General features: G+C 47.2%; 1 protein-coding gene and 1 long non-coding RNA gene across 8 annotated transcripts in view; one reads left to right on the top strand and one right to left on the bottom strand.

The window, feature by feature from the left end:
- Positions 1-6,351: 6,351 nt before the first annotated feature.
- LOC141173889 (uncharacterized) lies at positions 6,352-17,282 on the bottom strand. Its single transcript, XR_012252705.1, has 3 exons — positions 16,227-17,282; positions 6,788-6,884; positions 6,352-6,693 (listed from the first exon to the last, which is right to left on the bottom strand). It is a non-coding gene; the product is annotated as an uncharacterized lncRNA (long non-coding RNA).
- The window catches only part of SLC29A2 (solute carrier family 29 member 2), a 43,782-nt gene continuing 34,771 nt past the window's right edge, over positions 16,242-25,252 (top strand). For 2 of the 7 annotated variants that reach the window (XM_073658421.1, XM_073658417.1), the window contains exon 1: positions 16,242-16,389. The gene's annotated coding sequence lies outside the window, so the exon portion shown is untranslated. Of the gene's footprint in view, positions 16,551-24,053; positions 24,497-25,252 lie in introns of those variants that run through there. The other 5 variants (XM_073658422.1, XM_073658418.1, XM_073658420.1 and 2 more) reach the window with 5 other exon arrangements.

The following is a 25,252-nucleotide window of genomic DNA, read 5'->3' on the forward strand; positions in this document are numbered from 1 at the left end:
TTTGCTGCAGATTTCACCCATACTAATGTGGGGGAAAAAAATCTGCAGCAAAAACGCAACTATTTTCCGCTGCTTTTTTCCTGCCAAGAAATGGCAGAAATTTCTGCAACAAAAATCTACAGATTACACATACCCATACTATATTTCCAAGTGTAACATCTGTATATTGCCTCCATGTGTTTTAAACTAAGTAATCAAAATCCAAATTAAAAAAAAAATATGCAAAAATGGCTGTCAATACCAGAAATCACAAAATCACCACTACTCAACCTCCTCTCGACCTCTGCTGATCCAGCTCTGAGCTTCCTGAAGCGCTACTGATCTTTATTTACAACCTGGCAGAACAAACCTTAGTGGCATTACCACTTAGCGATGGGAGCCTTGATACCAGTAGTGTGGATATTTATTACTCACCCTGTGGATGTCTATTCAAAGGGTTTAACAAACATATTGCATTAACTGTTTCAGGCTATTATAAATAACCTTTACTGCAGTTGTCTTAAGTTGCTGTTTGTGGCTCTTTCAATTTTGGGTAAATTGAAAGAATGTTCAATCAGGTCAAGATCAAATGTGTTTGCAAAATATTTCATTCTTTTAATACAGGGATACTACACTTTAGCAAAATGTATGACAAGCAATAGTTAAAGCGGACATTTAACTCCTCGTCGTTTGATCATGGCTCACCCAAACACTCAGTCTGGAAGAGCATTTAGTGAAACAATAAAAGGCGGACACGACACAAAACAATCTTGAAACAGACACAAAGTCCTGTAACAGGTTTCTTCATATGACTCCAGTTTCGCCTGGGATGGCATCACCAGGTGTTCTAGGGCAGGAAAAGGGGTTAATGGATACATTCCTGGGCAGAGCCAAACAGTATTATATATGGCTGTACTGTGATCAAAGCTGTGTACATAATTAAGAAATATGCTCACACTCTTCATCATTGTATATTAGGGAATTGTTTGTATAGTCAATCTCTCCCTTTGTAAGTGGAAGTCATCCGAACAATAGGGGAGAGCAGCCACTGAGTAATCAAATTCCTTACACTTGTGCACCTTGGCACCAGTCAGCACAAAACACCAGACGTACAAAACCCAGTAAATCCTTTGATCGTGGCTAAATCATCCACCACTAAAATGACCAAACGGCTGCCTGTATATGAAGGCGAGATACATATTTATAATTTTTACGGTGTAATAGTCAGTTTATGAGGTTACAACATCAGAATCATTGTCTATCCAGATAGCAAAAATATTTCAAGGACCGTACATCACTCATCACCCTTAGAGCATGTTTCCACAATAGTGTAAATGCGGAGTTTTTTTCCGCTGCGTTTTTTTGTGCAGAAAATCAGCTGCGTTTAACTGTCCAATCAAAGTGGATGTGATTTCGGAAAAACTCATGCCCACTGTGCATCTATAAGAGCTTGAAAAGAAAATACATAAAAAAAAACGCTAGTAAAAAATTTCAAGCACAGAATCAAAGCTTTTCTGTACTAAAAAAGACATAAAAAACACATCAATGAAAGCTTATTTTTTGTTCAATACATATTACATGTGTGAATATCCACTATATACACTGCTCAAAAAAATAAAGGGAACACTCAAATAACACATACTAGATCTGAATAAATGAAATATTCTCATTGAATACTTTGTTCTGTACAAAGTTGAATGTGCTGACAAAATCACACAAAAATCATCAATGGAAATCAAATTTATTAACCAATGGAGGCCTGGATTTGGAGTCACCCCCAAAATTAAAGTGGAAAAACACACTACAGGCTGATCCAACTTTGATGTAATGTCCTTAAAACAAGTCAAAATGAGTCTCAGTATTGTGTGTGGCCTCCATGTGCCTGTATGACCTCCCTACAACGCCTGGGCATGCTCCTGATGAGGTTGCGAATGGTCCCCTGTGGGATCTCCTCCAGGATGGCACATCAATGTGAGCTGTGGCAAGAAGGTTTGCTGTGTCCGTCAGCGTAGTGTCCAGAGGCTGGAGGCGCTACCAGGAGATAGGCCAGTACACCAGGAGACGTGGAGGGGGCCGTAGGAGGGCAACAACCCAGCAGCAGGACCGCTACCTCCGCCTTTGTGCAAGGAGGAACACTGCCAGAGCCCTGCAAAATGACCTCCAGCAGGCCACAAATGTGCATGTGTCTGCACAAATGGCTAGAAACAAAGTCCATTAGGGTGGTATGAGGGCCTGACGTCCACAGATGGGGGTTGTGCTCACAGCCCAACACCGTGCAGGATGCTTGACATTTGCCACAGAACACCAGGATTGGCAAAGTCGCCACTGGCGCCCTGTGCTCTTCACAGATGAAAGCAGGTTCACACTGAGCACATGTGACAGACGTGATAGTCTGGAGACGCCGTGGAGAGCGATCTGCTGCCTGCAACATCCTTCAGCATGGCCGGTTTGGCAGTGGGTCAGTAATGGTGTGGGGTGGCATTTCTTTGGAGGGTAACACACCGCCCTCCATGTGCTCGCCAGAGGTAGCCTGACTGCCATTAGGTACTGAGATGAGATTCTCAGACCCCTTGTGAGACCATATGCTGGTGCGGTTGGCCCTGGGTTCCTCTTAATGCAGGACAATGCCAGACCTCATGTGGCTGGAGTGTGTCAGCAGTTCCTGCAAGATGAAGGCATTGAAGCTATGGACTGGCCCGCCCCTTCCCTAGACCTGAATCCGATTGAGCACATCGAGGACATCATGTCTCGCTCAAACCACCAACGTCACGTTGCACCACAGACTGACCAGGAGTTGGCGGATGCTTTAGTCCAGGTCTGGGAGGAGATCCCACAGGAGACCATCTGCAACCTCATCAGGAGCATGCCCAGGCGTTGTAGGGAGGTCATACAGGCACGTGGAGGCCACACACAATACTGAGCCTCATTTTGACTTGTTTTAAGGACTTTACATCAAAGTTGGATCAGCCTGTAGTGTGTTTTTCTACTTTAATTTTGGGGGTGACTCCAAATCCAGGCCTCCATTGGTTAATAAATTTGATTTCCATTGATGATTTTTGTGTGATTTTGTTGTCAGCACATTCAACTTTGTACAGAACAAAGTATTCAATGAGAATATTTCATTCATTCAGATCTAGGATGTGTTCCCTTTATTTTTTTGAGCAGTGTAGTTGCATAGATCCTACTAAGAAATGTGAATAGACACTAGAATGTTCAATAGAACACATTTTTATTAATGCATAAAAATAAAAAATATATTAACCAAGGGGATAGTGTAACATACAGAGAGAATCAAATAATGCACAGGGAAATGTATAGGAAGTGGTTATAATAAACATATGATAATTTCCCTGAGTCAAGTTATAAGTCCAAATATGAATATAGCAGCAGGGTCAATAAATAAATACATATCAGGAAAGAAATCCAAATGGATTACCGTATTTTTCGGACCATAAGATGCACTTTCCCCCCCAAATTATGGGGAGAAATGGGAGTGCGTCTTATGGTCCGAATGTACAGTTTTGTGATGTGGGGGCAGCTGGGGTGGCGATGGAATGGTGTTACCCAGTAACGAGCGGCGGCAGCAGCATGTTTGTGGGCGCAGCCATGAATTCACTACGTCCACGCTAGACATCAGGTGGTGGGCGGTCCCTCGTCCAGATCGCGCTCTGCAGTGACGTTACTAAGAGGCAGGGCCGGGGCAACACAGAACAGCACAGCGCGCAGTCATGCCCGGCCCTGCCTCTTTGCAACATCACTGCAGCGCGCGATCTGGATGAGAGACCGCCCACCTTCTAATGTCTAGTGCGGCCATAGTGAATTCATGGCTGTGCCCACAACCAAGCTGCTGCCGCCACTCATTACTGGGTAACAGCTCCATCGCCACCACAGGCCCCTCCTCTGCCACAGCCCCCGCCCGCTCCGCTCATACAGCCACAGCCCCCTCCAGCAACAGTCCCCTCTGCTGCCACAGCCACAGCCCTCTCCGCTGGGACAGTCCCAGCCCCCTCCCGCTGCCACAACCCCAGCCGCCTCCTGCCAAAGCCCCCTCCGCTGCCACAGTCCCTGCCCCCTCCAGCTGCCACAACCCCAGCCGCCTCCGCTGCCACAGCTCCCTCCGGTACCACAGTCCCTGCCCCCTCCCGCTGCCACAACCCCAGCCGCCTCCGCTGCCACAGCCACCTCCAGCCACCTCTGCTGCCACAGCCCCCTCTGCTGTCACAGCCCCAGCCCCCTACCGCCACAGCCCCAGCCCCCTCCGCAGCCCCAGCTCCCTCCGCAGCCACAGCCCCAGCCGCCTCCATTGCCACAGCCCCAGCTCCCTCCGCTGCCACAGCCCCAGCCGCCTCCGCTGCCACAGCCCCAGCGCCCTCTGCTGCCACAGCCCCAGCCGCCTCCGCTGCCACAGCTCCCTCCGCCGCCACAGCCCCAGCCACTGCCACAGCCCCCTCCGCTCATACAGCCACAGCCCCCTCCGCTCATACAGCCCTCTCCCGCTGCCACAGCCCCAGCCGCCTCCGCTGCCACAGCCCCCTCCCGCTGCCACAACCCCAGCCGCCTCCGCTGCCCCAGCCTCATCCGCTGCCCCAGCCCCCTCCCGTTGCCACAGCCCCAGCCCCCTCCAGCCACAGCCCCAGCCGCCTCCGCTGCCACAGCCCCAGCTGCCTCCGCTGCCCCAGCCACCTCCGCAGGCACAGCCTCAACCCCCTCCCGCAGCCACAGTCCCAGCCCCCTCCAGCTGCCACAACCCCAGCCGCCTACGCTGCCACAGCCCCCTCCCGCTGCCACAACCCCACCCGCCTCCGCTGCCCCAGCCACCTCTGCAGCCACAGCTGCCAGTCACAGCCCGCAGCCACAGTCCCAACCCCCTCCCGCAGCCACAGTCCCAGCCCCCTCCCGCAGCCACAACCCCAGCTCCAGAAGCCTCCGCTGCCACAGCCCCCTCCACTCATACAGCCACAGCCCCCTCTGCTGCCACAGCCACCTCCTGCTACAGCCCCATCCGCTGGGACAGTCCCAGCCCCATCCCGCTGCCACAACCCCAGCCGCCTCCGCTGCCACAGCCCCAGCTGCCTCCGCTGCCCCAGCCACCTCCGCAGGCACAGCCCCAACCCCCTCCCGCAGCCACAGTCCCAGCCCCCTCCAGCTGCCACAACCCCAGCCGCCTACGCTGCCACAGCCCCCTCCAGCTGCCACAACCCCACCCGCCTCCGCTGCCCCAGCCACCTCTGCAGCCACAGCCGCCTCCGCTGACAACAGCCACAGCCCCTTCTGCTGCCACAGCTGCCAGTCACAGCCCGCAGCCACAGTCCCAACCCCCTCCCGCAGCCACAGTCCCAGCCCCCTCCCGCAGCCACAACCCCAGCTCCAGAAGCCTCCGCTGCCACAGCCCCCTCCACTCATACAGCCACAGCCCCCTCTGCTGCCACAGCCACCTCCTGCTACAGCCCCATCCGCTGGGACAGTCCCAGCCCCATCCCGCTGCCACAACCCCAGCCGCCTCCGCTGCCACAGCCCCAGCTGTCTCAGCCCCAGACGCAGCTCCAGTTGCCTCAGCTGCCACAGCCTCCTCCGCTGCCCCAGCCCCCTCTGCTCATACAGCCACAGGCCCCTCAGCTGCCACAGCCACCTCCTGCCACAGCCACCTCCCGCTGCCACAACCCCAGTCGCCTCCGCTGCCCCAGCCGTCTCCGCTGCCACAGCTCCGCCTCCGCTGCCACAGCCCCCTCCCACTGCCCCAGTCGCCTCCGCTGCCCCAGCCGTCTCCGCTGCCCCAGCCCCTTCTGCTGCCACAGCCCACTGCCAGTCACAGCCCGCTGCCACAGTCCCAACCCCCTCCCGCTGCCACAGTCCCAGCCCCCTCCCGCTGCCACAGTCCCAGCCCCCTCCGCAGCCCCTCCACCTCCGCTGCCACAGCCCCAGCCCCCTCCGCAGCCCCAGCCCCCTCCGCAGCCACAGGCCCAGATCCCTCCGCAACCCCAGCCGCCTCTGCTGCCGCAGCCCCCTGCCAGTGTGACCTCGCTCCCTGCCTATTGTGGGTCCAGAATAAGAGGCAAGCATTATAACGTAGAAGTAAAATATAAAGTAAAGTGAAAAAGCACATGTCATTAAACATTGTACCACTCCTGTGGTGAACTATAACTCCCAGCATGCCATAAGAGCTGAAGGACTTGCTGGGAGTTGTAGTTCTCCTCGGAGCAACCACATGACAAATGTATGGTAAACTATAACTCCCAGCATGGCATAAGAGCTGCAGGATATACTGGGAGTTATAGTGCCCCTCAAAGGCAACACAATACCTGTGGGATTTTAAAGAGGACATACCATACGTGGCTGAAGTCATACAGCCAGTACATGATACAAGCCGCCAGTGGATCAGGCAGCATACTGGCTGTATGACTTCAGCCACGTTTGTTTTTCAGCGTTTCTTCCTGAGTGTGTGTACAGTTAGAGACCAGTCAGTCATTAACAGCAGGAGAGGAGAAGCCAAAGTAAGGTATGTTTTCCTCTGCCGCAGCATTTCAGACGGAAGACTGAAACATACCATATCAGCCTTACGTCGTACATCCAGTGTCTGATGCATGCTGCCCGTGGATCAGGCAGAATGTATCAGCTGTCGCAATCCATGGGCAGAATGAGTCAAAAGTTTTTTTTTTTCACTATTTTCCACCTCGAAAACCTAGGTGCGTCTTATGGTCCGGTGCGTCTTATAGTCTGAAAAATACGGTAATAAATAAATAAATAATCATATACAGACACCTCAGCAAATATCATAAAAACTACATAACATATATTAGGGAAAAAGTACCATGTAAAAACAAACCCAGGACTCCAACGGATGTTTCGCCAGGTGGCTTTCCAAAGGAATGTATGTCAACAAATTCTTGATGAAAGCATAACACCACCTGTAAAAAAAAAAATCTGAAGTTGAAAAGAGGATGGCTTCTACAAATAGATAATGATGATTCTAAACACACATCAAAATCCACAATAGACGACCCCGAAAAGCGCAAGCTGAAGGTTTTACAATGGCCCTCACAGTCCCCTGATCAATGAAATCATCAATCAGTCATCAATCATCAGTCCCCCATCAATGAAAATCTGTGGCTAGACCTCAAAATAGCAGTGCATACAAGATGCCCCAGGAATCTCACAGAACTGGAAGAATTTTCCAAGGAAAAATGGAAGAAAATCCCTCAAACAAGAATTGAAAGACTCTTGTCTGGCTACAAAAAGTGATTACAGAATGTTACTTTCAAAAGGGGGTGCTACTAGGTGCTACTAGGTACTGAACATGCAGGGTGCCCAAACTTTTGCATCAGCCCCTTTTCCTTTTTGTCATTTTTAAAATGTAAAAGATGAAAGTATATATTTTGTTGCCTAAAATACACAGGAAATGTGTCATCTTTAACTTTAGACCTTTTAGAGATCATTTCATCTTCAACTACATGGCACTGTAAGTATGTATGTTTTTTTAAAACTATCTTTGCTACAGCAGCTCTTCTGTGGGGTTGGCTAAATGGGCTACTCCAAGTTTTTCACACCTGGATTTGGGGATCCTCTGCCATTCGTCCTTGCAGATCCTCTCCAGTTCCATCAGGTTAGAGGTGAAAGTTGGTGGACAGCCATTTTCAGGTCTCTCCAGAGATGCTCAATTGGGTTTAGGTCAGGGCTCTGGCTGGGCCAGTCAAGAATGGTCACAGAGTTGTTCTGAAGCCACTCTTGTTATTTTAGCTGTGTGCTTAGGGTCATTGTCCTGTTGGAAGGTGAACCTTCGACCAAGTCTGAGGTCCAGAGCACTCTGGAAGAGGTTTTCATGCAGGATATCTCTGTACTTGACAGCACTTATGTTTCCTTCAATTGCAACCAGTCGTCCTGTCCCTGCAGCTGAAAAACACTCCCGTGGCAGCATCATGCTATGGGGGTGTTTTTTTACCGCTTAGAATTATCATCAAAAAGTTCTATTTTCATCTTATCAGACCAGAGAATCTTATTTCTCATTGTCTGGGAGTCCTTCATGTGTTTTTGAGCAAACTCTATGCGGGCTTTCATATGTCTTGCACTGAGGAGAGGCTTCCATCGGGCCACTCTGCCAAAAAGGCCCGACTGGTGGAGGGCTGCAGTGATAGTTGACTTTGTGGGACTTTCTCCCATCTCCCTACTGCATCTCTGGAGCTCAGCCACAGTGATCTTGGGGTTCTTCTTTACCTCTCTCACCAAGGCTCTTCTCCCACGATTGCTCAGTTTGGTTGGATGGCCAGGTCTAGGAAGACTTCTGGTGGTCCCAAACTTCTTTCATTTAAAGATTGTGGAGGCCACTGTGCTCTTAGGAACCTTGATTAATGTAGAAATTATTTTGCAACCTTGGCCAGATCTCTGCCTTGCCACAATTCTGTCTCTGAGCTCCTTGGGCTGCTCCTTTGAGCTCATGATTCTCATTTGGTCGGACATGCACTGTGAGGTCTTTTATAGACAGGTGTGTGCCTTTCCAAATCAAGTCCTATCAGTTTAATTAAACACAGCTGGACCCCAATGAAGAAGTAGAACCATCTCAAGGAGGATCACAAGGAAATGGACAGCATGTGACTTAAATATGAGTGTCTGAGCTAAGGGTCTGAATACTTATGACCATGTGATATTTCAGTTTTGATTTTTTTAAAAAATTTGCAAACATTTCTACATTTCTGTTTTTTTTTCAGTCAAGATGGGGTGCAGAGTGTACTTTAATGAGAAAAAATGAACTTTTTAGAATTTACCAAATGGCTGCAATGAAACAGAGTGAGAAATGTAAAGGGGTCTGAATACTTTCCATACCCACTGTATGTCCAAGTTAGTAAAGTTCATTGAGAAGCTTTGCTATCCTAATCATGAAATATTCTCTTGTACTGACCAAAAGTAGCCATGGCATCCAAATAGCTGTAATGAAACAAAGAGTGAAAAATGTAAAGGGGTCTGAATACTTTCCGTACCCACTGTACATATTATATATTTTTTACTACTTAAAAAAATATAAAAATGTTTGTTGTTTTTTCAGAACGAATAGTAAGCAGTTTTTATTGGTACCATTTAGGTGTACATATGACCTCATGATTGACAGCTCCATCTAAGGCAGGCATGTCAAACTCAAACACACAGAGGGCCAAAATGAAAAACTCTGACAAAGTTGTAGGCCAACCAGTATACAGAATAATGGGCCCCACATAGTCCTCCATACAGAATAATGGGCCCCCCATAGTCCTCCATACAGAATAATGGGCCCCCCATAGTCCTCCATACTGAATAATGGGCCCCCCATAGTCCTCCATACTGAATAATGGGCCCCCCATAGTCCTCCATACTGAATAATGGGCCCCCCATAGTCCTCCATACTGAATAATGGGCCCCCCATAGTCCTCCATACTGAATAATGGGCCCCCCATAGTCCTCCATACTGAATAATGGGCCCCCCATAGTCCTCCATACTGAATAATGGGCCCCCCATAGTCCTCCATACTGAATAATGGGCCCCACATAGTCCTCCATACTGAATAATGGGCCCCACATAGTCCTCCATACTGAATAATGGGCCCCACATAGTCCTCCATACTGAATAATGGGCCCCACATAGTCCTCCATACTGAATAATGGGCCCCACATAGTCCTCCATACTGAATAATGGGCCCCACATAGTCCTCCATACTGAATAATGGGCCCCACATAGTCCTCCATACTGAATAATGGGCCCCACATAGTCCTCCATACTGAATAATGGGCCCCACATAGTCCTCCATACTGAATAATGGGCCCCACATAGTCCTCCATACTGAATAATGGGCCCCACATAGTCCTCCATACAGAATAATGGGCCCCACATATTCCTCCATACAGAATAATGGGCCCCACATAGTCCTCCATACAGAATAATGGGCCCCACATAGTCCTCCATACAGAATAATGGGCCCCACATAGTCCTCCATACAGAATAATGGGCTCCTCAGCACACTCCATACATGTAGTTTACTGAAGGGGATAAAAGCAAATCCTGTAAGGGCTCGTGCACATGGCTATATTTTCAGTCCAAGTACGACTCGACAAAGCATCGGATACCACTCAGACCAATTTTAGTATATAGGGTTCTTAGTAACACTGTTTTTGATCAAAAATAGTATATAAGCAATCCTACCATCGACAAGGTGAACCCGCTCGGGCTTTTTATTTATTTACAGCAGGGTTTATATTTATTTTGCTTCTTGTAGGTTTTCCAGATTCATGGCCATTGTGAAACATGCATTTTTGTGCTGCCTGTATACCAACTTAACCAAGCTCAAATTTTGTGTTTTTTTCAATTTTAGTCTATGGGGCCATGCACATGTCAGATTCTTTACTCAGACTGAGCCGTTCCGGGGAAAAATTTGCTGCGTGCCCGAGTTTGATCTAATATTTGTATCGCACTCGGCCATGCAACTTATGAGTGCATGGAAATCAATGGGCTGCACTCGGATGACATCTAAGTGCAGTCTAATTTCCACGGACTGACTTTTTACACTTCCTGGTATTTGGCTTTGACCAAACTTTGGGCTATGTGCGCACGTTCAGGATTTGAAGCAGAAATTTCCTGAGCTTTTCGGCATCTCTTTGGCAGGAAAAACACTGTGGAAAAAACGTGCAGTTTTGGCGCGTTTTTTTTTAAGCGTTTTCATACATCAATGAATGCTTTTTGGAGCTAAATAAAGTTATTTGGTGGGATATTGCTTAAACCCCTTGGATTACCATCAGAACTGGGGTGAGTATATTGGTTAATTTAAATGATTAAAGAATGTGTCTGTTGTATTTCAAATAAAGTGTTTGCTCTGTTTCGGTGTGTTTATTTAACTCTTTACTTTAATTAGGCTTGGTGATGAAAGGGTCTGATTGACACCTTGTCCTTACCAAACAAAAGAGCTAGGTGTCAGCTAATACCATTCGCCCAATGTCATTAGCATTTCCATTCATGTAATTTCTGGGGCAGCTGTGAGCTGCTATTTTTCACCTAGAAAGGGTTCAATACGCAAACATGGTCCCTGGCCATTATTAACAGCTCATAGCGCTTCGTCGCCACGAACAGCAACAAGCAGCGCTTTGGACGCAGCATATTTTTGCAGCGTCCAAAACACGGTGTTCTAATACTGCACTTTTGTTGTCGGTACATGTGAATCCACCGCATATAATGACACTTCAATTGGTCAAAATCTGCAGCGGAGACTAGCGTGTCCGCTACAGAAATTGACATGCTGTGGGTGTGTTTGGGTACGTGGCCACGGTCAGGAGCCGCTGCAGGTTTGACGTTGCGTGTTTAAACAGCATCAAACCCGCAGCGTCCAGATGTTACAGCAGAATGGATGGGATCTCTAGAAATCCTATGTCCACTACGTGTGCATCAGAGGCTGCGGATCACCCGTGGACACTGACATGTGGCGCGCCTTTCAGGACCGCAGCATGTCAAATTCTCTTGCGGAGTCACTAATCTCTGCAACAGAAATTTGACAACTAGAATGTATTGAATGAGGTAAATAATGTGTTCAGTGAACACATGTGGATTTACCTGCATTCAATAGAATGCAATGTTTTGGACGCAGCAAAAAATATACGTCCAAACCGCTGCTATGTCCGGATTGTGGGCACAGAGCCTAAAATTAAAAAATAAAAAACCGGCGTGGGCACCTGCGTCATTTTTATAGAGGGAAAGTCGACCTGCCTGGTGTGTTCCTTGGTCTTCATGATGCTCTCTGCACTTGAAACAGAAACCTGAGACTATCACAGAGCAGGTGCATTTATACGGAGACTTGATTACACACAGGTGGATTATATTTATCATTAACAGTCATTTAGGACAACATTGGATCATTCAGAGATCCTCACTGAACTTCTAGAGCAGGGGTCTCAAACACACGGCCCGCATGCGGCCCCTCCGGCTGCTTCTTGCGGCCCGCAGGCACAGACCCCGTAACGATCGCGGCTCTCTCCAGCCGCCATCAGCGCTGTAGTCCAGTGTATTGCCGCGCAGAGACCGGCTCTCTGCACAGCAATACCAGTGTCAGCCGCTGACCTCTGCGTCCCAGCGCAGCGGCGTATGACGTCACGGCCATGCGCAGATGTCAGCTGCTGGCCTCTGATAGGCCGGCGGCTGACACTGGTATTGCTGTGCAGAGAGCCGGTCTCTGCGTGGCAATACACTGCACTACAGCGCTGATGTCGTCGGCTGCTGGAGAGAGCCGCGATCGTTATGGGGTCTATGTGCCTGCGGGCCACAGGTGCATAAAGGACGCTGAGGGAACAGAGGACAGGTGAGAATCTTTTTTTTTTTTTTTTTTTTTTTTCTGTCATGTGAAATACAGCACAGGGGGGCACTGTGCGCAGTATGGGGGGGGGGACGGGGACCCTGACCGCAGTATGGGGGGACCGGGACCCTGACCGCAGTATGGGGGGACCGGGACCCTGACCGCAGTATGGGGGGACCGGGACCCTGACCGCAGTATGGGGGGACGGGGACCCTGACCAAAGTATGGGGGGACGGGGACCCTGACCAAAGTATGGGGGGACGGGGACCCTGACCAAAGTATGGGGGGACGGGGACCCTGACAGCAGTATGGGGGGAACCTGGATTGGGGACATGTCTGCAAGATAAGGACCAGGATTGGGGACCATGTCTGCAAGATAAGGACCAGGATGGGGGACCATGTCTGTAATATGGGAGACCAGGATGGGGGACCATGTCTGTAATATGGGGGACCTGGATGGGGGACCATGTCTGTAATATGGGGGACCATGTCTGTAATATGGGGGGACCTGGATGGGGGACCATGTCTGTAATATGGGGGACCATGTCTGCAATATGAGGGACCATGTCTGCAATATGGGGCACCATGTCTGCAATATGGGGGACCTAGATGGGGGACCATGTCTGCAATATGGGGGACCTAGATAGGGGACCATGTCTGCAATATGGGGGACCATGTCTGCAATATGGGGGACATGGATGGGAGACCATGTCTGCAATATGGGGACCATGTCTGCAATATGGGGGACCTGGATGGGGGACCATGTCTGTAATATGGGGGACCTGGATGGGGGACCATGTCTGCAATATGGGGGACCATGTCTGCAATATGGGGGACCTGGATGGGAGACCATGTCTGCAATATGGGGGACCTGGATGGGAGACCATGTCTGCAATATGGGGGACCTAGATGGGGGACCATGTCTGCAATATGGGGGACCTAGATAGGGGACCATGTCTGCAATATGGGGGACCATGTCTGCAATATGGGGGACATGGATGGGAGACCATGTCTGCAATATGGGGACCATGTCTGCAATATGGGGGACTTGGATGGGGGACCATGTCTGTAATATGGGGGACCTGGATGGGGGACCATGTCTGCAATATGGGGGACCATGTCTGCAATATGGGGGACCTGGATGGGAGACCATGTCTGCAATATGGGGGACCTGGATGGGAGACCATGTCTGCAATATGGGGCACCATGTCTGCAATATGGGGGACCTGGATGGGGGACCATGTCTGCAATATGGGAGTCTGGATGGGGTACCATGTCTGCAATATGGGGGACCATGTTTGCAATATGGGGGACCTGGATGGGGGACCATGTCTGCAATATGGGGGACCTGGATGGGGGACCATGTCTGCAATATGGGGGACCTGGATGGGGGACCATGTCTGCAATATGGGGGACCATGTCTGCAGTATGGGGGAGTGATCACACTCCCCTTGAGAAAGCACTGGGTGTGCGAAACGCGCGTCGGGGCGTTACTGGTGGCACGGGACAGAACTCAGCTACACTCCTGATGGGTAAGCTTTATGATTTGGATTGGTGTAATTAATAGTGCAAGTATATTTTTACCTTTCTCTCCATAATGGCCAATAAACTCTTGTGAGCCATATTTGTGGGTCGATTTATGGACATTCACGGTTATGGCATTCAAGGTATGATTTTCCTATATGGCCAGCTCTAGTAGTTAGTATGGGAGATTCTATTGTCACTACCTACTATTACTAAAAAACTGATACTAATGCTGTCCCTGTGTGACCGACTCTTTGTTTCATCCTTTTCCTCTTGAAAATATTTTTAAACTTTTGTGATTATCTGTGAATGATTTTCTAATCACTATTTTACTATTTGTTAATCAAGAATTGGTATTTTATATTTGCAAGTGGTATTTGGAATTTTTTCCAAGCTTAGGTGTCATGATTGGGGACCCACTGCATATTTTTGTCTATTCTGATCAGATGGGGAGATATGATATATTCTTTCTCTAGCCAGTATGCATTATTTATGCTTTTGGAGTAGTGTTTAGTATGGGGGACCATGTCTGCAAGATGAGGACCAGTTCAAAAGGTGTATAGAAAATAAAATGGTATCACTAAAAATGTCACTTTGTCATGCAAATAATGCGGCCCCCTAAATTAAATGTTTTTCCGTGTGCGGCCCATACGCCCAGCTGAGTTTGAGACCCCTGTTCTAGAGTGAGAAGTAAAGGGGCTGAATAATATTGCACGCCCCACTTTTCAGTTTTTAATTTTTTAAAAAAGTTTAAAATATCCAATAAATTTTGTTACACTTCATGATTGTGTCCCACTTGTTGATTCTTCCCCCAAAAATTAGAATGTTATATCTTTATGTTTGAAGCCAGAAATGTGGCAAAAGGTAGAAAAGTTCAAGGGGGCCAAATACTTTCACAAGACACTGTAGGGCACGAGATCTCTATAAATCCCATCCGCTTTGCTGGACCTAAAGAGCAAATGTCGACTGTGTTATACCCCCAGCAACCGGCTCTAATAGCAGCGATCTCTGCTGCTTAACCCCTTACATGCCACAATCACCGACACCATTTAAGGCTATGTGCCCAAGATGCAGAAATGCTGCATATTTTTTCCGCTTCTCCCTGGCAGGAAAAATGCATGTGGATTTTACATGCGTTTTTCCTGCCAGGTAGAAGCGTTTGTCAAGCGTCTTTGCATGCGGGTTGTCAAGTGCTTTTCCAAGCGATTTTAGCATCACTTGGAAAAGTGCTTGATAACTTGTTCACACTATATAAATCCATGCAACCGGCATGGATTTATAGTAGTGTGACCAAGTTAGTTAAAAAAAAAAAAGAATAAGAATGGTAAAAAAATAAACATTATACTTACCTTCCGATGTCCTCCCGGTGTTTTCTCTGCTGCGTCCGGTGTCTTGCACTGCTCGCGGTGGTATGAAGGACCTGCGGTGACATCATTGAGTCATGTGTCAGGTCACATGACTCAATGACGGCATGGCAGGTCCTTCACAACACCGCGACCCATAGAGCAGACCAGACGAAGGGGAGAAAACACCGGCGGGACATCGGAAGGTAAGTATAATGTTTATTTTTTATTTTAAATTCTTTTTTTTTTTACAGTTTCTATGGTACCCAGGTCTGGATGAGAGTTTCCTCTCCTCCACACCCGGGTACCATCTGCACATTGAAACGCATAATATCCGTGTGTACAAATGTGCTGACACGGATATTAAGCGATTCAATGCAAGTCAATGGCGGCGATTACGCTGCGTGTCGGCAAAATTAATGGACATGCTGCGTATTTTTCCGCAATGATAATCCGCAGCGGAAATTTCCGCAGCATGTGCACAGCACATGCGGATTATCATTGGGGAACATGGGGCACGTCTTACCAAGCGTTTTCGCTCCGGAAATTCCACGGCAAAAACGCTTGAAAAACGCATAGTGGGCACGCAGCCTAAAGGGGTTATTTGGGATTGTTTTTTCTATAGGGCTGAGTATTTACCGGCAGGGGTCTTGCGGTGACCGCTTCTGTCGGCGATTCTCCTGCTTCTGCTCGGATCCCCGCCGGGTTAGGCTGAACCGGCTATCAATCAGTATGACGTCGGCCATGACGCCCCCCCCTTGATAGAGCGGAAGAGAAAACGATAAGAAACCCCACACGAAAACAATGATGGAGTTGGGTCTTTTTCACCGTGTTACCTCACGGAATTTTTTCCCATATTTTTTAGAACTTTGTACAGTATAATAAATGGCATCATTCAGAACTACAACTAAAACATAACACACACATGGTGTTGACAGGAAAATAAAAAAAAAAGTTCTTAAAGAGGTAAAAGAGCAAAAACTGTGAGGAAAAAAAAAATCACCTGGACATGGAGGAGAAACGAAATAATATTTAGACATGTAAGAAAAAAAATGAACGTGAAAAACCCCTCGACAGATGTCACCTCAGCTGCGGTGTCCGCGCCTCCTCGTCGCTGTGAGGTGACGCTATTACGCGGGAATTCCATCGCGCCTTTTCTTCCCGCTAATTTGTCGCCGAGCAGCAGAGACGCCTCCGACCCCGCGCGCGTCCCGTGTCCTCTCCGGTCACTTCTGAGGTAATATAATGTAAGTAGGAGCCGGCGCTGCCATGGCGGCCGTCACGGCTCAGATTACAACGCTGCTCCGTGGTGGCTGCTGGCGGCACAGTCATCTATGGATGGGGCGGGAGGATAAGTGTGTGGGAAGAAGCACAAGCACATGGTGCGGAGCTTGTGAGGAGAGAGCAGGTGAGTGCTGGGCCGGGCGCAGGAGGTTTCTCCATCCATTGCGGGCTGTCACTGGTCATCCTCCATGTTCACCAGTAAGGACCATCCTCACCAGTAAGGACCATCCGCCATTCATCATGGAAGTGTGAGGATGGCAGCGAGGAGGAGGGGGTGTGCTCTCTTTTTTCCCTCTTCTCTCTCGCACTCTCGACTTCTTTTTCTCTCAGTTCTTTCTTTCTCCTTTTCTCAATTTTTTTCTCCTCTTTTTTCTGTCTTTCTTTGTCTCGTTTTTTTCTCCTTTTCTCTTAGTCTCTTTTTTTACTCTCACTCCTTCTCTTTTCTTTCTCTCTCTTGTTTTCTCTTTTTAGCTCTCTTTTCTCTCTCCCTTTCTCTTTTTCTACATCTTTCTCGTTTTTTTCTCTCTTCCCGTCTTTGTCTTTTCTCGCTCTGGTCTCTCTTTCTTTGTCTCTTCTCTCTTTTTCTCCCTCTCTTTCTCATTTTCTCTTATCTTTTTAGCTCTATCTTTGTCTCTTTTTTCTTCTCTTTTTTTATCTCTATTCCTCTTTTTTTCTCTCCTTGTTCTCTCTCGCTCCTTGTTCTCTCTCTCGCTCCTTGTTCTCTCTCTCGCTCCTTGTTCTCTCTCTCGCTCCTTGTTCTCTCTCTCGCTCCTTGTTCTCTCTCTCGCTCCTTGTTCTCTCTCTCGCTCCTTGTTCTCTCTCTCGCTCCTTGTTCTCTCTTTAGCTCTATCTTTAGATCTTTCTTTTTCTCTCTCCCTTTCTCTTTTTCTCAATCTTTCTCTCCCTCATGTTTTATCCTATATTACTCATAACCCCAGGGGTCCGCCAGTCTCTTTATGGAACACAGATCAGTCACTTCCCTAGAGAAGGGATGGCGCGTCTCTGTTCCCACAGCGAGGACGGTTGACCTATGAGGATACACTATGATTGGGGACGTACATAGAAAAACTGGACGAGTTCTCTTCTGTTTTGTCAGTCATATTTGTATCTAAGAAAATAAAGGAATTGTCAGGTCAGCATGTGGTGTTCGCTCTTTCGCCGGCAACACCGGAGAATCCTGCAGCATGTGGTGGGCACGCTGTCGGGATTCAGAAGTCTGCAGTCACCATAGAGTGAAGAATTTTATAAGAAGGACGGACACCCCCTGAAAAAAAATTTACGTGACCAAATACACTTTCCTGTGTTAAAGAGGATTGTCCGGTCTCAGATGAAAAGTCTGCATAATGTGTAAGTGCACCATGCGCTCACTGTGATTCACCGGTATTCCCCTGCGAAGGCGATCACCAGACCGCATGTATGTCATTTGCATACCTGCTGATGAGACTCCTGCATTTCTCTCCATTCTTCTCTGTTGATAGAAGCCGGGTGAGACTAGTCGACAAGTCTGCAAATCATACACATGCGATTATGTGACCAGATGGGAAAAGATGCAAAAGTGGTGATGTGTTTCTATTAGGGTATGTGCCCACGATGCAGATTTAAAGCAGAAATTTCCTGAGTTTTTTCCTCTCCGTAGCAGAAAAAAATTATTCAGATTTTACATGCATTTTTTAAGTGTTTTTACATGCGTTTATGCATGTGTTTTTTCAAGCGCTTTTCCAAGCGATTTTGAGCATCACTTGAAAAAGGGCTTGACAAGTTGGTCACACAATATAAATCCATGCAACTAGCATGGATTTATGTTGTGTGACCGAGATTTCTGCTTAACCCCTTTCCGACGTGGTCAGTAATAGTACGCACCACATCGGAAAGGCCTGTTCAGCGGGGGCTCCGGCGGTGAGCCTGCACTGAACTGGGCACATGTCAGCTGATTATTACAGCTGACATGTGCCCGCAACAGCCGCGGGTGGAATCACGATCCCCCCGTGGCTGTTAACCAGTTAAATGCCGATGTCAGTCTTTGACAGCGGTATTTAACCGCTCCGGAAGCGCTGCCTTAGCCCCGCCCATCAGTGAGGCTGTCACGTGATCACGGGTCACTGATGGGTGGGCATGGCAACCCGGGGTCTGCAGCAGACCCCTGTGGTTGTCATGAAAAGATTGCTATGAGTGCCACCTAGTGGTCGGCGCTCATAGCACAGGAGCATTTCTCCTGCATACAGGCGATCTGCTCGTCGCCTGTATGCAGTAGAAGCAATCAGAAAACTTGAGCTTCTAGTCTCCTATGGAGACCATTGAAGCATGCAGAAAGTAAAAAAAATGTTTTTAAAAATATTAAAGAAATAAAAAAATATAAAAGTTTAAATCAACCCCCTTTTGCCCCATTCAAAATAAAATAATAATAATAATAAAAATCCCACATACACATATTTGGTATCGCCGTGTTCAGAATCGCCCGATCTATCAATATAAAAAAAGAATTAATCCGATCGGTAAACGGCGTAACGAGAAAAAAATTCCAAATGCCAGAATTACGTTATTTTGGTCGCTGCAACATTGCAGTAAAATGCAATAACGGGCGATGAAAACATCGGATATATCCCGAAATGGTATCAATAAAAACTTCAGCTTGGCGTACAAAAAATAAGCCCTCATTCACCCCCAGATTATGAAAAATGGAGACGCTACGGGTCTTGGAAAATGGCGCCATTTTTTTTTTTTTTTTAAAGCAAACTTTGGATTTTTTTTCATCACTTAAATTAAAAAGGACCTATACATGTTTGGTGTCTACGAACTCTTAATAACCTGGAGAATAATAATGGCAGGTCCGTTTTAGCATTCAGTGAACGTGGTAAAAAACCAAAAAAATAAAACTATGGAATTGCATTTTTTTTTTTGCAATTTCACCGCACTTGGATTTTTTTCCCCGTTTTCCAGTACACGATATGGTAAAACCAGTGATGCCGTTTAAAAGTACAACTCGTCCCGCAAAAAATAAGCCCTCACATGGCCATATTGAATGAAAAATAAAAAAGTTCTGGCTCTGGGAAGAAGGGGAGCAAAAAACGAAAATTGCTCCAGTCATGAAGGGGTTAAAATAATGCAGCTATAGTTACACAAAAAAGAATTCTAAAATAAAAAAAAATATTCATACACACCTCTCCGGCAGCCCCCGGTCTGCTCCAGGCAGCGTCCTCTCTCCTTGGTGGCCCGCGTTGTATTGGCAGAACCTGCGGTGATGTCATTTAGCGAGCTGATGGTCACACGACCATCACCTGACCGCTGACGTCCGCGGTTGTCGCGTGACCATCAGCTGACTAAATGACGTCACCACAGGTCCTGCCAATACACCGCGGGCCGCCAAGGAGAGAGGACGCCGCCTGGAGCAGACCGGGGGCCGCCGGAGAGGTGTGTATGAATATTTTTTTTCTTTTTTAACTTGCAGGTACTATGGTATCCGGGTTGGAGGAGAGTCTCCTCTTCTCCAGACCCAGGTACCATCCGTGCATTGAATCGCATAACATCCACATGTACACATGTGGATATTATGCGGTTCAATGCAAGTCAATGGCGGCAATTTCGCCGTGAAATTGCACAATAAATGGTTTTTCCGCAATGATAATCCGCAGCGGAAATTTCCGCAGCATGTGCACAGCACATGCGGATTATCATTAAGAAATATCGGACACACTGTAATGCTCTTCCATGCCGGAAATACCGCCACAGAAACGCATTAAATCCGCACCGGAAGCCTTATACTTTCTCTCTGATTGTTTCACTCCTGATGTAAAATACTGAACATGTGAACGTGGCCTTGGATTGAACAACTCCTTTATTAAATGCAATGGGCAACTACCTGCTTGTAAGTTCTTAGCCCCATTGGGGAAAATAAGCAAATTCCTGGATAACCCCTTTAATCTAAACGAGCTCTGAAAGTTATATTACAAAAATACATGTAATTTAGAATAAAAAGTAATTACAGTTTTTGTTAGTCCCAGATGATATACTTTTTATTACCATTTCTCTTGTGCCATTGACTAAAGTCGCTGGTGATAATTTGCGAAAGAAGGGATCAACATCACAATACTGTATCATGGTAAACACACAGCTACATGTAATGTTACTACTTTTCTTTGGTGCTGCCCAGTACTACACAGATAACATGGTCATTCTGTGATCAGTTTATCAAGGGGTTTGGAGACCACCCCTTCAAGACGGTTATAGACTGTAACTTTTCCCTTGGATCTGTCAGGAGTGCTTTGTTCATCATTACAAGACATTCATTGGGGTTACTAGGTACAAATACTTGTAAGTATTTCACGCTTTTCTTTTTAACCCCTTTATGACCTTGGATGTATGGGTAAGTCCAGGCTCCCTCCCTTTGATGCGGGCTCCGGCGCTGAGCTCGCATCTTTCCCGGCACATGACAGCCGATCTGATCAGCTGTCGTGTGCCACTAACAGCCGCGGGTGGAATCGCAATCCATCCGCAGCTGTTAACATGTTAAATGCTGCTGTCAAACTCCAATGGAGTCATTTAACATGGCCGCGCCAGAAGCGCATCACAAACCCCGTCCATCGGCGCGACCGTCACATGATTGCTGGGTGCCGATGGGTTGGCATGACAATCCGGGGTCTGAAGGAGACCCATGTGGTTGTCAGTCGATCTGCTTTGAGCGCCGCCCATTGGTCGGCATTCATAGATGAGCATTTCTGCAACACATAACAGAGCTGGAGCCCTGCTGTGTGTTGCACAGGCAATCAGATGATCACAGCTTCTAGTCTCCCATAGAGACTATTGAAGCCAGTAAAAAGTGTAAAAAATGTTTTTAAAAATATAAAAGTTCAAATCACCCCCCCCGTGCCCCACTCAAAATAAAACATTAAAAAATATGCATATTTGGTATCACCACCTTCCGAATCGTCTTATCTATCAATTTATAAAAATAACCCAATCGGTAAATGACGTAAAGAGAAAAAAAATTAAAACGCCAGAATTACTTTTTTTTTGGTTGCCGCAATATTGCAAGAAGAAATGGTATCAATAAAAACGTCAGCTCAGCGGTCAGTTTTAGCATTTAGAGAACATGGTGAAAAAAACAAATTGTGGAATTGCACTTCTTTTGTTCCGCAATTTCACTGCATTTGGAATTTTTTTTTCCCTTTTTCCAGTACACTATATGGTGCAACCAATGGTGTCATTCAAAAGTACAACTTGTCCCACAAAAAAAACAAGTCCTCATGGGGCCATAATGACAGAAAAGTAAAAAAGTTATGGCTTTGGGAAGAAGGGAAGCAAAAAATGAAAACTGAAAAACCAAAGGTGGTGAAGGGGTTAATGGATGCACAGTATGGCGGATTCGCTCCAGCTTTGTGTAAGGATCCACCGCTCTCTGCATTGGTGAAATTACCAGGATATAACGATTATTGAGTAACGTATCAGATTTAGTTATTCTGCTTTCTACTAACCAAAAATAGATAATGGACGACTTGAAGGAGCTACTTCTTTCTCTATATTTTTTCTTCACATTGGGATGTGGCTGCTTTTTTTCTCCTCTATTTATAGATCCCACTGCAATTTCTATCTCCATTCACCAGAGCCATAAATTGTTCGCTTTCCTTCCCGTGCACATCATCTATATTCTTCCTGCGTTCTTTGCTCAATCTATTTACTGCATTCTGTCACTTTGTTCTCTTTTTTTTAGCGTTGGTTTGCATGTGGCAGTTTTTTTGCTACTGTTGTGTTTAAAGCTGATTTCCCACTAGATACGTTTATTAGTAACGCTCGGGATAGGTGACAAATGTATGATTTCTGGGTTCCCTGCTTATCACTAGATCAGGGGGGCTAGAGTCCTTAGAGTGAATGGAGCAGTTGGATGCACATGGTGGATGAACAATTGGGGGCCCAGCGGTCAGATTTACCCCTCCACCCCCTCCCAGCAATCATACATACTATGGATAGATGATAGCCTCCCTTCAAATAGGCAAATATTGTTTCTATCAGGAGGTAATCGAGGAGAAAAAACAAAAAAATGTACAGTGATAAAAAGTCCATACACACATCATTGCCATGTGCACTTTATGGAGGTGTCACACACAGTCCCTATAAGTATGTCTGGAGCCTATGCCTGCTGGGGGAGAATTCTCCCATAAGATGGCATATGATTGAGCAGTGTTGCAGACCTTAGGGGCCAGTTGTGACACTGAGTCACTTCTCGCGAACAAACCATGAGTCAATGTAGTCAAGTAGTCCGAGGTTAAAAGCCAGGAGGCTACGTCATAAACAGGGAACAGACAAAGGCGTATTCAGGTCATGGTCCGAGGTCAAAATACCAGGAGGATAGCAAATCAAAACAAACGGGTTAAACAGATAAAGGGTCAGAACGGGGTCCAAAGTCAGACAACGAAAGATTAACAAGCAAAACACTAGGCACAGAGCAAACATAGCACACTTAGTTGAAGCCCAGCTAAGTAGCTGGGCAATTACCTGGGAAAGGTAACACCTGGAGACAGACCAGCACCTCCCAGGCTCAGATTGGATGGCCAAGGTGTCAATCAAAACATCGACAGTTCAGCACGCCTCTGCACCAGATTGGACGGCTGAACCGTCAGTAACTGCATCCCAGACATACTAAGGGGTGATGTCGTGACACCAGTTAGACCCATAGTAACAATATGGCTAGGGTCACACAAGCAAATTTTATCTCATTTGAGAGAATCGGGCCAATTATGCTAATTATACTCTGATCAGAGTGTGATCTGATTTTCTCGGATGAGGAGAAGATGGGGAAGGGGGGAATTTCTCCATTCTGTTAGTCTATGAAAATTGGGCTGCATTCAGATGTCATTCGAGTGCCGTCCAATGTTTTCCACAGACTCATTGTGGCCGAGTGCTATCCGATAATTGGATCCAGCTCGGCCAAGCTGATATTATTTTTCTTTGGTCCAACTTGATCCGAGGAAAATATCAGACATGTGCACAATTGCTTAGAATAACATTGGTCCAAGTTTGATCTGATGTTTTGTCGGATTGCACTTGGATCGAAAATACGGTCATGTGCACAATCGCTAATAAAGATTCTGAGTATTCCCTGACACAAACCTCCAATGAAAGCTCCGGCATTTACCACGTGCAGACAGTGACCTAGGATAGCTATTTACTCCCATTGTGAGAAAAAAAAGTGCACAAAGTAGTTTCTTACAAAGTTAAAAAATAGAAAAAAAGCATCTGACCTGATTTTAATGGCATATGCTGTGTGCATGATGCCCTGAAGATACACAAAACATTAAAAAAATTGAAGTGTGGGTCTTAGATCTCTACAAGAGACATTTCTGGAATCGTTCTGTATAAATAGAGCTCTGTATGCTTGGGCTTTTATATGAATGCAGTATTGTACGGAGAGGCAGTTTGCTAGGGGCGAGACACTTCACGTCACCTTATGGGTGAGCGATGGTAACTGAGCTTTTTTTTCTTTGATACACGTGGAAGTTTTCTGGTGGTTTTTTTTTTATTACACAGATGTTACATAGAAACTAATGGAGATTTCAACAGAAGTAATAGTCATACTTGCTGTTTACATAGGAAATGGGAAACCGAAAATGCTGTTCTGCTGACTGTACCCAGCCACTAGTCTGAGATTAAGATTCACTTACTGATATAAATGCTTTCTTTAAAAATTAAATATATTACTATTTAAATGGAAACTTTAAGTTATTTTTGTGCAAAAATCGATCCAGTTATCTGTAAACGTCCTTATAAACTGGGTCTGGGGCGGGATTAAGTGAGTCAGAGCCTGGAGAGGGAAAGTGAGAACAGGAGCTCTGTAGGAGCAGAGGCAGAAGGCCAGGGGCTGTGAGCAGAGATATAGCTCGCCCTGGCTGAAGTTACTAAAACCGGACACAGGAGTCCGAGGCTGTGGGGACTGATATATACCCAGCAGCAGAAACCAACCGGCAGGGGATTCCAGGTCCTCTGGCCATAGAAGCCCGGAGGCTCAGTCACAAAGAAGGGACCAGCGCCGCCATCCAGGAGCGGAGGCTAACAGAAGGCCCCAAGTCACCAGCCATACGGGTGAGCACCACACGGTATACTCAGGGACGTGGGCTACTTGTAACCGCTGACAGCAAGGTAGCCAGGAAGACTGCAGATAAACGGGGAGGCCTACAACTCCACCTGGCCAGGGAACTCCTGCTTGCTCGCAGACTGACCAGGCCCCTTATACTAGCCAGTACTCCCGGGAGGGTCTGCCTTGTACCATCAGTAAAGACCCTGAACTGCACCTCACGTCTCTGTGATTCCTTGCCGCACCAGCACCATTAGCACTGGGACCCTCACACCATCACTCCCATCATCTCTCACATTAGCTGCCCTGAGGCAATACTTCTCCCGTGGGGAGTTATCCCATACTCGGCTGCGCAAACAACATCAGCCTCAGCGGTCGGCAGCGCAGCGGCGGTCCCCACTGACCGCAATCCACGGGTGGCGTAGTCGGACATTTGCTATACATTAAGACTGCCACTGGTTTGACCACCCTGGCCACGGACCGGGTCACCGCCACACGGAGACTACAACCCCCAGCATCCTACAACAGGCCCGGTTCCGGGTTCCCCAGCACAGCACAGGCCCAGGGGGTGCGTCACATACATGTGGTCACGTGCCGACTAGACGTGCACGACCTCACTCAATGCAAGTGTAATGAGTGAGGCCGGACACAGCTAGTCGGGATGTGGCCGGAAATATGCAAATCACATACTTGTGGTCACATGACTGCCGCTGACAACGGAGAATTTTTTTTTCTTGCTGGATTTTTTTTTTTTTTTAAATGCC

The sequence above is a fragment of the Phyllobates terribilis genome, unplaced genomic scaffold (genome assembly GCF_046119375.1).
Source record: "Phyllobates terribilis strain yellow unplaced genomic scaffold, ASM4611937v1 Scaffold_13__5_contigs__length_258822181, whole genome shotgun sequence".
Taxonomy (NCBI): Eukaryota; Metazoa; Chordata; class Amphibia; order Anura; family Dendrobatidae; genus Phyllobates; species Phyllobates terribilis.